Here is a 14,482-nt window from a genome sequence, read left to right as displayed (position 1 = left end):
TATATATATATACATGCACAAATATACATATATTACATACATATAAACTTATATACAAACAGATATATGAGGGGATGAGCATGGAGGTGTGGGCATGTAGAGTGTAAGTAAAATGTATGGGAGTTGGTCTGTAGGTATGTGGCTGTATATGTCGGGACTGATGAGGGTGAATGTGTGGAGGTGTGTTAGGGTTGGTGCAGGTATGGGGGAAGTGCCAGGGCATTTACTTCCAGCCAAAGCAACAAATAATGAAATTAACTCTTTATTTCCCTTTCTGAAACAGCTGAAGATGTAAAAACAAAACCAGGAAAATGCTAATGAATCTTTTCTCACTGCCATGATAGGGTTTTTAGGTTGAGATGAAACAAGAAATGAAACTTACTTAAGCTAAAGAGATAGAACTAAGATTTGGAGGAAACTGAGGCAACCCAAATATCAGTAAGGATGGAGATGCCCAGAGAAGACCCTGTCCACTTCAGAGGACCTTGTTCCAACTCTACCCTACAAAATAAGCATTCAGAGGCCCAAATCAGCACTTGTATGAGAACAATAGCTTCCTCTAGAAAAATATTTTCATATCCTAGAGAAATAAAGGTTTACAGCTAATATTTATCAAACACAAAATTACCCAAAACAAAGAGAAACAAAATTAAAAACACTTGGGCTCTCACCAGAGTTTACCAGAAATAGAAGGCTAGGAAGTACAACCAATAATAAAGAAAAATAATAAATTAATTTCATTCACTCAGAATTGACATAGGGAGTAGAAGCCAAAGACATTAAAACTTTAAATGTAAATCTATTCTATATACTAAAGAGTTGAGTTAAAGTAAGAAGCCAAAAATGACACAAGTTAAATTTCTCAGTTATAAAATATGTCAGAATTTAAACTCACAGAATCAGTGGTTAACAAGAAATTATAGAGAAAAAGATCAGTGATGCATAGAAATAGATACTGTTGAAGAATAACATATGCAAGAGAAGGAAAGACATTTTTAAGGGAATATCATAGAACAGCAGTGCAACTTGAGGTTGATGTTATTGTCATTGTTGCTATAGTACAACTTTGGTCGGAGCTTTCATAAAACAGAGCAAAAAGAAGCAATAATCAAATAAATAATGACTTGACTTTTTACAAAATTACAAAACGATATTAAACCATATAAATTCTGTAATGATCCTTAAGTGCAATAACATGAAGAAAATTATACCAATGAATGTCATTTCAAAGTATATAAGCCAGCAAAATGAAACGTTAATGAAATATATGCACCAGCAATGCTGAAACAAATATGGCGGTTGTATTAAACTTGTCCATACTCAGTTGCATGGTCTACGTTGATGAGGATGACTGGCCAGGTCTCTTCTTCAAGAGGGAACTAGATCTCATTGAGAATGATTGTGAGCCATCCTGTGGTTGCTGGGAATGGAACTCAGGTCCTTAAGAAAAGCAGGCAGTGCTCTTAACTGCTGAGACATCTCTCCATCTAGCGTTGACACAAAATTCTTGAAAGCTGTTTGTTGACAGAGACTGTTGATTCATTTCCAGGCTGCCCAGACCACAAATAACCACACAGAAACTGTATTATTAGAGTGTTGCTTGGCCTATTAGCTAATGCTTCTTATTAGCTAGCTCTTTTATCATAATTAACCCATTTCTACTCATCTGTGTATTGCTATGTGTTTGTGGCCTACCAGTAAGGTTCTGTCTCCTGTAGTGGCTACATGGCTTCTCACTAACTCTACCTACTTTCACCTCTTTCTCTGCTTGTCATTCCTGCCTTACTCTATTCTGTCCTCTGATAGACCCAAACAACTTCTTTATTCTTTAACCAAACACATTCACAGCATACAGAGGGAATTCCACATCAGAAAGCAGTCAGAGAGAATGACATTAAGTAGTAAGAAACACATCTAATGACATCAGATTTGTCATTACAGAATGCAAATGAGAAAACAGTGAAGTGGTATAGGACATTCTTCTGTATATGTGTTGCTTTTATTTGTTAATAAAGAAGCTGCTTTTGGCCAATGGCTTAACTGAATATAGCTAGGCTGGAAGATTATATATACATATATATATATATATATATATATATATATATATATATATGTGTGTGTGTGTGTGTATATATATATATATATATATAGAGAGAGAGAGAGAGAGAGAGAAAGAGAGAGAGAGAGACTGGGTGGAGTCAGGGAGAAGTCATGTAGCTGCCACCAGAGACAGATGCCTCTGCAGGAGTCCGATGAAACTTTGCCAGTAGGCCATGACCTAATAGTGATGCACAGATTAATGGATATGGGCTAATTAAGGATATAAAAGCTAGCTATAAATATGCTTAAGCTATTAGCCAAACAATGATATAGTTTTTGTGTGATTATTTCTGGTTTGAGAAGTTGGGAATGAATGAGCAGCCTCTACCAACAGTGAATCAAAGAGTTAGCAGTATTAAAGAAAGGAAGGGCTGTCAACCTAGTACTCTGTGATCAGAGGAAACACTTTACCAGACACAAAGACAAGACAAAAGTGGTTTTAGATATAGCCATAGCTTCAATCTTGAGTAGAGACAATTCATCTTTGTGCACTATAAGAAATGTAAAAGGAGGTGACTTGAGGATGTCTAGGGTTCCTGTCCTTGCATTGTGATAAAATCTCTGAAAACTGGGAGAAAAGGATCATTTCACTCATAGTTCCAATGCACAGTCCATCACCGTGGGTAAGTTGTAAGCAGAAACTTGACTCATCTGGTCATATCACATCCACAATCAGGAAACAGAGCACTGAGAGTTTGCTAGTGTTCTTCATATCCTGGTCTACAGTTCAGAAGACCAGCCAGGAAAGGGTACCACCCACAGTGGGCAGGTCATCCATCTTGTCTTAACCTAATTAAGACAATCCCTAAAGACATGCACAGAGTACCATTCGTCAGTAAAACAATATCCTGTCGTGCTGGCAATTAACACTAGCCACAGAAGAGGAAAACAATTAGCAAATACATGCTTTTATATATAAACAAGATGAAACATATATTAAGGAAATGGAATCTGGAAAGAGTTCCAAAACTCCCTAACTGGGTGTTTTAGGAGAAGTAACTTTTTTTGTACTTCAATTTTCTCATAAGGAAGTTGTTAATAATGCTAGTACATATCACTGAGAGTTTTTATAAAGATTAAATTATGGAGGATGTATGTAATCATGTGTGATTGTGGAAAAGCTTCATCAGATATCATAGCAAAGATTTTAGCACTCCAAATAATACAATGTGTCAAACTGGGGGAAAAAAAGCCTGAAACTAGGAAGCATATTTAATGACATCGTATGATAAAAAAAAAAAAACTAGCTTCAGTTTTAAAGAGTCCTGACAGTTTTAACAGTCATTCTTCTTATTAAAACAACTAAAAGGCTTTCAAAAGCTGAGGTGGACACTAGAATATAATTAAGTAGCTAAGTAGAAGAAACATAATTGTTAAAAATCCTAACTTTTGAAGAATCAATACACATTCTTTAAAAACTCGATATCTAAGAAATTCTCAAATGAAGTAAAATATTCATCTAATAATAAGCTTTTTATCAAGCAAAAAATTTCCCAGTTGTATATGTATTGATTTAACTCTTAGAATTCTGATTGTGTCCATAATCACACTGTTAAAACAATGAATATATGGAAAAAACAACTTAAAAAAACTTTTATTTTTGGCTCATGGTTTCAGGGCTTTTAACTTACCATGACAGGAAGATGTGACAGTGTAGAATAGCTCACAGCATGGTGAACAGAAAGCAAGAAAAGAATCTTTGCTTCCTTGCTCATCTTCTCCCTCCTTCCGCTCCTCATTGGGACCTTGGAAACTCAGTCCAGTGCTCCAGTGTGGGTCTCTGTCTCTATCTCCATCCATCACTCGATGAAGGTTCTATGGTGATATGCAAGATATTCGTCAGTATTGCTATAGGATAGGGTCATTTCAGGTTCCCTATCCTCATCTGCCCAAGGAACTAACTGGGGACATCGCCTTGGGCTCCTGGGAGCCACTCTAGGTTCAAGTCTCTTGCCAGCCCTAAGGTGGCTACCTTAACTAAGAATTGTGCTTCCGTGCTCCGCTATCCAACCTTCCTTTATCCCAATCATCCTGTTTTCCCAAGTTCCTCCCATCCTCCCCTTCTCACTTTTCTCTCCCCATCTCCCCTTACCCCCAACCCACCCCACCCCCAAGATCCCACTTTTCTCTCCGGCAATTTTGTCTACTTCCCATAGGCAAGAGGATAACTATATGTTTTTACTTGGGTTCACCTTCTTATTTAGCTTCGTTAGGTTCACCAATTTTAGACTCCGTGACCCTTATTTATGGCTAGAAACCAATTGGGGTGCACCCACCCACTGAGACAGTGGGGCTGATCTATTGGGAGCTCACCAAGGCCAGCTGGACTATGACTGAAAAAGCATGGGATAAAACCGGACTCTCTGAACATGGCGAATAATGAGGGCTGATGAGAAGCCAAGGACAATGGCACGGGGTTTTGATCCTACTTCATGTTCTGGCTTTGTGGGAGCCTAACCAGTTTGGATGTTCACCTTCCTAGACATGGACGGAGGGGGGAGGACCTTGGACTTTCCACAGGGCAGGGAACCCTGACTGCTCTTTGGACTGGAAAGGGAGGGGGAGAGGAGTGGGGGGAGGGGGAGAAGGGTGGGAGGAGGGGGAGGGAAATGGGAGGCTGGGAGGAGGGGGAAAATTTTTTTTCCTTTTCTCAATAAAATAAAATAAAATAAAAAAAGAATCTTTGCATTTGTGAGCCTGTTCTCTCTTTCCATTTTTACCATTCAGGAGCCAGACTATCAGATAATCCTAAACACACTTAGAGGAAGCTAGACCCTGAAACTCTCTGGAAGCACCCTTCTGAACCATCCTGTGGGTGCACCTTCCAAATGTCATGGTGGTTCCTCAATTCACTGACCGTGAGGAACACGGTGATTCACCACACTACATCCATCTTGTCCCTTTCAAAACCATCTATTACACAAGAAAGAGAAACTCATGTGAACATGAAAAAATGTACATGAATGCAGGGAAGACATGCAATGCATTTCCTATCTCATGTATGTATGAACACACAGATAGCACAATACTTTCAAATATACTATCTTTGGCGTAAAAATGATTACTTTCTCAGTAATATTCCTAAGACTATACAACTGTAGAAATTAATCACCAAATCTTATCACTAACTACAGTCAATCCTAAACAAAGGAAATAATTGCTCTCTGATATATAAAACAATAATGGTATTCGCCATGGAGTTTCTAACTTTCAAGGATAGTTTTAATAGCATATAAATGATAAGAAATCTTCTTGAGCAGTACAGCTCTACTTCTTTCTATATACTGTTCTTTATATATACTGTTTTTATATGCATACTTGTTAAAAGAAGAGTCTGGGTTTTTCTATCAAAAACTCCCATAAAAGCTCTTTAAATATTAAATATTTCCTGCAAACACTCATTAAGTGCAGAGTTGTGAACACGTTCTTGCTATTCTTGGTCATTTCCCATTCCCTACTGCAATGAGAGTAATCTATGAACAAGGCTTCTGGGCCACATCTTAATTGTCTCTGGGCAGGGAGTAGATTAGTGGCAAGAGGAAAAGGAGGAAAATATTAACCCGATAGTCTCACTGCTCTCCTTTTAATCTTTGTACTCATGCAAAGAAAAGCCCTTGTCTCAGAAGAGTGGGAAACTTTACAGAGATAATAAATGAAAATGATTCCAAGGAAAGCACAGTCTTCATAATGTTTACATTTCATAAAAATGGAATATACTGAGTACAATGAAAAGGGAAGCCAGGAAACAAAGAGCATGAAATAAATGAATATTGCTGACAACAAGAAGGGAAGGAAAGAGTAAGGAAGAGAGGAAAGAAAGTAAGGAGTGATAAAGAGAAACAGAAACATAGCAAATCTTTGGGATATGTTCCCCGGGACTTTCATACGTAGTACATTACAAAAGATTAAAATATGGAGTTTGTTTGCAAAAGACAAAATAAATAGGTCAGATAATTCCTTTTCTTGACCCTTTACAAATACTCCACCCCCTCATGCACTCATCATTCTTTTTATCACAATAAGTATGCTTCTACTTCTTTTAAGATAGACGATACAAGTTGGAATTAAATTTTAATGATCATTTATCATAACTAGCTAATACTTATTCAAATGTGCAAGTCCTGATCATTTTTCATAGGCTGGCACTCTGCCAGGAAGCAAAGCTATGCATCCTCCTTCTAGGAAAGCCCACAGTACATCTGTGTAACAGAGGGTTATGGATGACCTTGTCAAGACAGAATATGAAGTCCTTAAAGATATAACAGCCAACAACGTAGTCAGTGTCTCTGGTACCATAGAGATTACATGCTAAGAAGATGAATTATTTAGTACAACCATGTTAAACTGTAACAGCACACAATACTGACTTCCCTGACTGAAGTGAAAAAAATCATTTTATTTCCTTGATTGCACCCATGCCTTAGTGCTATCCCCAGACTCCATGTTCCAACTGAATCCCTACTTTGTAACCTGTCACAAGTGACTTCACATGTGTATTTGTCAGTCATCAGTTTCATAACTGGCAAAATAGAGATAAACATAAGTCAGTATATACATGAAATTCTAATGACAGCAAGCTAGATACGTCCTAAAGGTCAGAAAAATGCCATCGGATATTACATTTAACAAAAAGATGTGATGTAGGAGCAAAGATCAGGAAATTACAGAGGAGAAGAAGAGGCAATTCTGTATAGTAGGAACATCGCATCAATGGTCCTGAGAAAGGAAACTTGAATAACTGTGAGATTGGTAAAAGAAAGATTTGCTAGATAATTCTAGAGATGATGGAAGGGCACAGATTAAACAAGAGCATTCAGGACCTCAAGACTTTTAAATATTAATATATTCAGATTTTATTTAAAAATTTAATAGAGAATCACAAGATTAAAGTTTAATTTTGAATAAACCAATCTCTGGTGCACAGAATAGAGTATAAGGATTAAATTGGAAAGAGAAAATGGAAGGGATATACAGCTGCAATATCAGTACAAAAATAAAAAGAGATGATGACAGTCTTGGAGGCCCTGAGTAGACACAAAAAGATATTTATAATGAAGATGTAACCAAAGATAAAATGAAGGGTAAAATAGGACAGTAAAAAGAGCCCAAAAGTATCAAGGAAACACTTCAGTGACTTCACAGTTTTGTCCGTGTGCTTTCCTCCCCACAGATTGTCTTCTTGAATTATTTTGGTAGACTTTTTCCACAGTTCCCAGGCAGGAAGACTATATAATGCATCTGGTGTCTCACCATAAAACTTCTCTTCAACCATCAAGAGCTATCACCTGTTTTAAAGCTTCATGTGGACCGGAAGTGGTAGCTCACAGCTATAAACATAGCACTCAGGTTAGTAAGACATCCTGAGCCGCAGTGTAAGACCCATCTCAAATCACATCTTAGGCTAACTAATAACCATTCTAGATAACTTATTTGTAAAATAGTACATCTTAGAAACTACTATATTTTAATCTTTTGTATAAAAATAAACTGTTAGCTCTGTTAAGGACTAAGGTTAGAACTAATGAGCATTTACTACTACTGTTCTCACTCATTCACATTTTTACCCTTAGGAAAATGTCACATTGCTGGCAACTGCCTTATTCAAAATAAACTATGTCTTGAATTAGGGAATACTTATTTTCTCTTCAACAACCAGGACTTTGTTTCGAAGTGAGGATGGAATGAGCTGGATGGCTTTCCTGACTGGTTTAAAAATATTGGGTCTAGATAAATCAACTTAAGAAATCACATATTCCATAACTCAAAAGTCTCCTTTATCAGAGAATGCAAAGGAAAGTTTACCAACAAGGACACTGGGAGCCAACTACACACTTGATAAGTGTACAGTCCTTGTTAAAATGTACCTGAGAGAGATTGGCCTCAACTCTTTATATGAACCAATGGTAACCATTGTTTAACTTTCATTTTTACTATTATTTTCTATAACCAGACAATATCATGAATGGAAAGACGTATAGATATTCATTGACTCACAATAGAGCTACGTTTAAATGAACTCACAGTAAGTTAAAGGATCATAAGTCAGAAAAGCATTTGATGTGCCAGATATCACAGCTTAGCACAATGTACTACATAGTTCTTCTTCACTCTCATGATCACACAGGTAATAACTAGCTGTCAATTCTGCTATGAGGGCACCAGTGCATACTGCCAATTGAGGAGACCAAAGAAACCCTGTCTCAAAAACCTGATTTCAAACCCATGAACTAACTGCATATATCTATGTTCAGCTTACTATCCACATTGTGCATACTAAAGCCCTACTTAGACCACTTTGAATTAGTTTTGTTTAGCTACAAGAAACCTATAAAAATTATTATTGTGATGCTTTTGCCTCTGTGACCTGTGACATACATCCTAATCCAAAAATAGCTGCATAACAAAGCCCCTTTCTTACTCATGTACTCATTCCACATTATCTAATTGAGACAAAGTTCTATTCTTAGCTTTCAACAGACCTGGGCAGGATAAATTCTCTGCATTAATCAGGTCTACATTCTAGAAGGATAAAACAGACGACACCATCTATACACAAAGGATCTAACTGCAGGGGGAAACAAATACAGTCACAGGAAAATGTTAAAAGCTGCTGATACTTTAATTAGGGTTGTCAAAGAGGAGTCTCTGAGGAGCCTGCGACTTGAGATCTAAATGGTGAGACAGTCTCACACATCAGAGAAAGTGTTCCAGGCATGAAAAGCTGCAAGTTCAAAAGTAAGTCTAAAATCTTGGTCTGTACATTTGAGCATCGAGAAAAAAAAATTGAGCTATCGGGATTTATAAAAGGAGCGATATGATTTGACACGTGTTTAGAGAAACTCCAGTCGCTGATTAGAGAAGAACATCTTTAGATTTAGAGGTTAAGGACATCGGGGGCAGTAGAAAGTTCAGTTAAGAGAGATGCTATGGTAAGAGTAAAAGATAAGGCTGACCTTAAAAGTGTTTGAAGTCTGTTCATAAATAGTGAAATTTTGGGAGTCATTCGAGAAAATCCCAAGAAAAATTCTGGGTCAGTTATAGATGACATGTAGTGCTTCATGTAGTATTAGCAAATATGTATACTCAGTTGATCACTGAGCATCGTCTAGGATAAAAAGCACACTTAGAGCAAAACAACATGAAAAAATACATGATTAGGGAAACACAAGAATAAATTGTCATGAGTTTTCTTTTTCCTTTAACTGCTAAGGTGAGGGAATCATGCTTTAAATTGTCAAATAGAACTGCATGTATGTTTATATCTGTTCTAAAGTTGAAGATACTTGCAGACATCTTCTTCACAGCTTTTGCATTTAATAAAACGCAAAGTTCCCAGCAACATATTAGATTCTCGGCATCTAATTTTTCATTCATTTTCTCATAACCATTAATCTTGAAGTTCTATTTGTAGTTTCTTATCTTTGTTTTCTCTTGATCCATTTAATCCAAGGAACTGAATTTCTGTTCTTCAATTGTATTTTAAAATTGTTAAAAGAATTTCAAAATGTTCATTTTCAGGGACAGGTTTGACTTCCTTGAACACTCAAGAAGGTTTAACTTGTCAAACATGCCACCTACTATTAATGATGTATTGATTATGGATCAAAGCATTTTGAGCTATGCTGAACAAATGTCTTGCTGTATTTCCTGTTCCAGACAGACCAGTTAAGATTACTGTGCCAGTGTGCTTGTCTCCAAACATATGACTGAGTTGTGTAGACATTAATAAAAAGGAAGAACAAATTCCCAAAATGTAGAGTCACATCTATTTCCAGGGTATGTAGAGAAAGTTATTCTATTCTCCAGTGTTCCTTTGAATACTAATTACTAACTTATTTCCCAAAATAAATGGCTTTTTCCTTATAAATGTCTTGAATTGTGTGATTCAATTTTCCATTCTCCATAAGCAATAATAATGAGATACATGGGCAATACTTGAATAAATACAATAACGCTTTTTTTCTGGTTTTCTTTTTAGAATTTGTAGATTCCTTGAAATGTTTATTTTTAAATATCAGGGGAAATAGACTAATTGAATAAATTTATTGACCCCTGATGTTATTTTCCTTATTCACATGGACTTTTTGTGCTATGAACCTGGTCAAAACTCCATGTAATGGGAAACTAGAGATCCTACTGAAAAGCTGAACCTATAGTCTAGCTAGGTTAGAATAGAATCAAACTGTCTTCTAGTAGTTATGTTTCCAGGATTAATGAGCAAATGCTTTCCTTCCAGGGAATGGTGGAAAAGGCAGAAATTCATGGATGTACAAATGACTGAAATAAGGTGACTGATGAATGCTCAGCCTAAACATGAATTCTATAGGATCCCTTCTAAGGCTCAAAGACATTGTGAGAAAGGAATTAAAAGGATGTAAGAATCTGAAGATGGAGAAGACTCCACAATGCCATCTTCTAAGATTTTAATGACAAAGTAGCCCTGTATGCCTGCACTAGATCTGCACAAAACCTCATCCATCAACTGTCAGGCATGGATGGAAAAGAGCCTCAGCACTCCCTGTCTTTCACTGCCAAACTATTTCTTGTTTGTGATGGTGATTCTTGCTTGTCAACTTGGCTATATTTAGAATTAACTAAAACCTAAGCAGCTGGGAATACCTTTTTTTTCTTAATTAAATCATTTGAAGTAAGACCCACTCCAAATCTGTATTTTTGAGGTGGGAAGATACACTTTAATCCAGATCTTTTGAGGCTAGAAGACTCACCCTTAATCTGATCTATACCTTTTGCTGGAAGCCTATATAAAAGAAATGGGAGAAGGAAGCTTGTTCTTTTGCCTGCTTGTTCTCACACTTGCTAGCAAGTTGATTCCTCCACTGGCGTGACAGCCCATTTCTGTAGTAATATTTTATTTGTATTTTAATAAATAAAGTTTGCCTGAAGTTCAGAGTGTAAAACAGTGACAGTGATTAGCCTTATAGACCAGGCAGCAGTGATGCACACATTTAATTCCAGTAGCCACACTAGTTTGCCATCGAAACCAGGCAGTAATGGTGCATGCCTTTAATCCCAGCACTAGAGAGGAGACAGGTCTCAGACACAGTCTCATTCTGAGGACTCCTGGAATCAGAATTGCCATTTTTCATCAGGGCAGGTCACACTCTGCTTCTTCGGTGATCTGGGCAGGACTCCCAAAAGAAGCTTCCTTCTTCCCAGAACACTCATCTTCTCATCACCCCTCCACTACTTCCTGTCTAGTTGACCTGCCTATACTTCCTGCCTGGCCAATCAGCGTTTATTTAAAACATGATTGACTGAATGCAGACAATTATCCCACACCAGTAGAAAGATGAGGGCTGATAGGAAAAGATGGATTAGGAGAGAAGCTGGGAAGAAAGAATAATAATACTATAATCAAAATATACTTTATACATGTACAAAATTGTCAGTGAACAAAATTATTAATATGTACGGGTCATTCAATAAGAAGCCAGGGATAATGAGCCAAACAGTGCTTTAATTAATACAGTTATGTGGTTATTTCAGGAGTCTGGGCAGTCAGGAACCAACAAGCAGCCTCCTACAAAACATGGAAGCAGGCAAGGAGGAGGAAAAACAGGAGGAAAAGGAAGAGAGAAATACACATCTGTAAACCACAAAGAACTATAGAAGACTGCAATTTTTTAAAGCATTTTATGCTACATTTTACCCTGAAGCTGCTCCAACACTAGCTATATTTTACTCAGTGTATCCCCCAATTGGTGTTCTTAAAGTGATTTACAAACTCAAAGATGTTGGAGATGACGGATTCTGAGACTCCAGGCATAGAAAGAACTGAGAGTATATAGGCAAGCAGCCCCAAGGAGTGCCTCTCCTACTTAGTAGTCTTTTCTGGAGCTGAATGATAGTTTTATACACCCCTAGGCCTTCTTGCACCTTGTACGAGAAAAAGTTACTCAACTTTATGCCTTGAATTTTCTACCCAACTTGCAACATTTGCTGTTAATCTAATCTTCTTCTCTTTGTCTGCTCCAGTCCTGCTCCCTGCTTCCATCTCTATAAGATTCACAGAAAAGGAAGGTTACAAGGATTTATAGATACAAGAACTGTTTTTCCTTCATGAGATGGTGATAAACAGGGAAATTTTCCACTCTAGCTACGTGTTCTTTACTTACCACCTATTCGTGGTGACTCTGCCACGTTTATGTCCAATGATTTCAGTGTTTTCATTGCAGTAACAGTGTGAAACTTTGGTGTGCCTCAGAATGAAAAGCTACAGAAAAGATGATCACTCTAAACTAATTTCTTTAATTTTTGAATTTTTAAAAAAGATTTATTCTATTACTTTGGTAGGTGTATGTGAGTATGTTTCTATGTGGGTATCTGCATGTGGATGAAAGTGCCCAAAGAAGAGGTTATATTCCCTAAAGCTGTAGATTTAGACAGTTCTGGGCAAAAGGGGTGCTGGGAACCAGATTTAGGTCCTCAGGAACTTCAGAGCCAACTCTCCAACCTCATAATAATTCATTTTACTTTGCTTTCATTTTCTTATATTTCTGTATAGAAATGTAGGGAGACTTTTCTCCATGATTATCATTAATAAATTTCAAGCCAAAGTGTTACTCATATGAGTCAATATAAGGTTGGATATGTGAGGATATTCAGACATAGGAGCAGGAATACATAACAAACTGAACTCCAAAGCTGGTCATATTGGAAGTAAGAGGAGTAACAACATAATTATCCAGGAATTACTGTTGAGAGGGAGTGAGAGAGAAACTGGGGGGCTAGGGGACATGCCAATGGTTGTAGGGAGAAAGAAAAAGGTGGGAAATGATACAACTGTATTCGAGTTAAATACTCAGTTTTTAAAAAGCATTTGAATAGGCCGGGCGGTGGTGGCGCACGCCTTTAATCCCAGCACTCGGGAGGCAGAGGCAGGCGGATCTCTGTGAGTTCGAGACCAGCCTGGTCTACAAGAGCTAGTTCCAGGACAGGCTCCAAAACTACAGAGAAACCCTGTCTCGAAAAACCAAAAAAAAAAAAAAAAGCATTTGAATATACAGGGCTGTTTTCCATGGTGTCTAGTCATACAAATGATGATGCATCTTGGCTTAATGCACTGTCCTTTTAGACCAAACAATAAAAATATATTATTCATGAAAAGAGAGGTAAGAACTGTGTTACTCCTAAATCTTTCAAAGAATCCAAATTATTTGCATTAACAGAAAAATGAAACAAAATCAAAATATTTATTATGGAAGAAAGAAAGAATTATTAAGTTAGAAGAGGAAACCTACCAAAATAACAAATTTGGAAAGCTTTCAACCATCTTAAACATTTTAACATTTCCATTAAATAGTTGAAATTCCACAGTTTAGAATAGTGATCTGTATATCACTAGTACACAATGAGTGAAGAGCAAATGTTATTTGAATAAGTCATCACTATTGCATCTCATTTGTTTGTAAGCTTTTTTATTCACAGGGCTATAGTTTGACTCCAGAGCCTTGGGTGGGCATGCGAGGTAAACCATCTGTCATGTGCTCAGCACAACAATTACAGCAATTACAATTATTAAAATCTTGGGGACTCGATCTTCAGTATGTACATGAGGAAGGAGGACTCTTGGGAAACATTTTAAAACTCCTTCTAAAACAAATAACAGAAATTCTGACTGAATATTCATTCATGAATGGGAAATTATCAGCAAAATTTAAATACATTGTCATTCGTAGTGTGACAGAAGCTATGGGTGAGTCAGAAATTACATAAAGAAACTGTTGTTCCTTTTGCAAACTACAGCTCCCAGCATCCCCCTGGACTGGAAGCCGCAAAGGCACAGGGCATTTCTCCCAGACGCCCTTGCATTCCTTGTTAAAAGCTGGGGTTGCCACGAGCCCCCTCTCTCTTCCCCCCCTCTCCTTTTGTCTCTGCACACCTGTACCTTATTTGTTGTTACCCCTCCCCCATTAAAGTGCACCCACGTGGGACCGCCGCATGTTCGTGCCTCCTTCCTAACCCCGTACCGCCATGTGTCTCACATAATGTCTCCACTCTCTAACCCTGCAGACAAGAAAGGCAGAAACAAGAATAACAGAAACATTTTGTGTTCATATTTTTTTTAGATATTAATTGCAGTATTGCATAAAACAGATAGCTGCCCGTAGTAAAATGCTGGGTCACTTTTATGATCCTTTTTGAGATAAAGCCAAAAATTAATACTTATTTAAAACTTTGGAATTTCTATTCAAATCAGATCAAGATATAATCATAACATATTAAAATCTACTTTTACACTAATTTGTTATCCAATACCGAATGGTTGCCCTGAAAACATATATACAAGTAACATAATACAGACTGAGAAGGGTGGTATTTACTAATGTGTGTGTGTGTGTGTGTGTGTGTGTGTGTGTGT

At 37.2% G+C, this 14,482-nt stretch overlaps 1 long non-coding RNA gene across 1 annotated transcript; it reads left to right on the top strand.

Annotated features, from left to right (window-relative positions):
* The first annotated feature begins 8,651 nt into the window (after positions 1-8,651).
* Positions 8,652-10,816, top strand: LOC121447971. The gene is made up of 3 exons (XR_005974326.1): positions 8,652-8,835; positions 9,757-9,876; positions 10,337-10,816. It is a non-coding gene; the product is annotated as an uncharacterized LOC121447971 (long non-coding RNA).
* Positions 10,817-14,482: the final 3,666 nt, after the last annotated feature.

Source organism: Microtus oregoni, unplaced genomic scaffold (assembly GCF_018167655.1).
Source record: "Microtus oregoni isolate MIOR12 unplaced genomic scaffold, Mior012 000000F_ref0000247, whole genome shotgun sequence".
In the NCBI taxonomy this organism is placed as follows: Eukaryota; Metazoa; Chordata; class Mammalia; order Rodentia; family Cricetidae; genus Microtus; species Microtus oregoni.
This window is presented reverse-complemented; position numbering and strand designations above follow the sequence as displayed.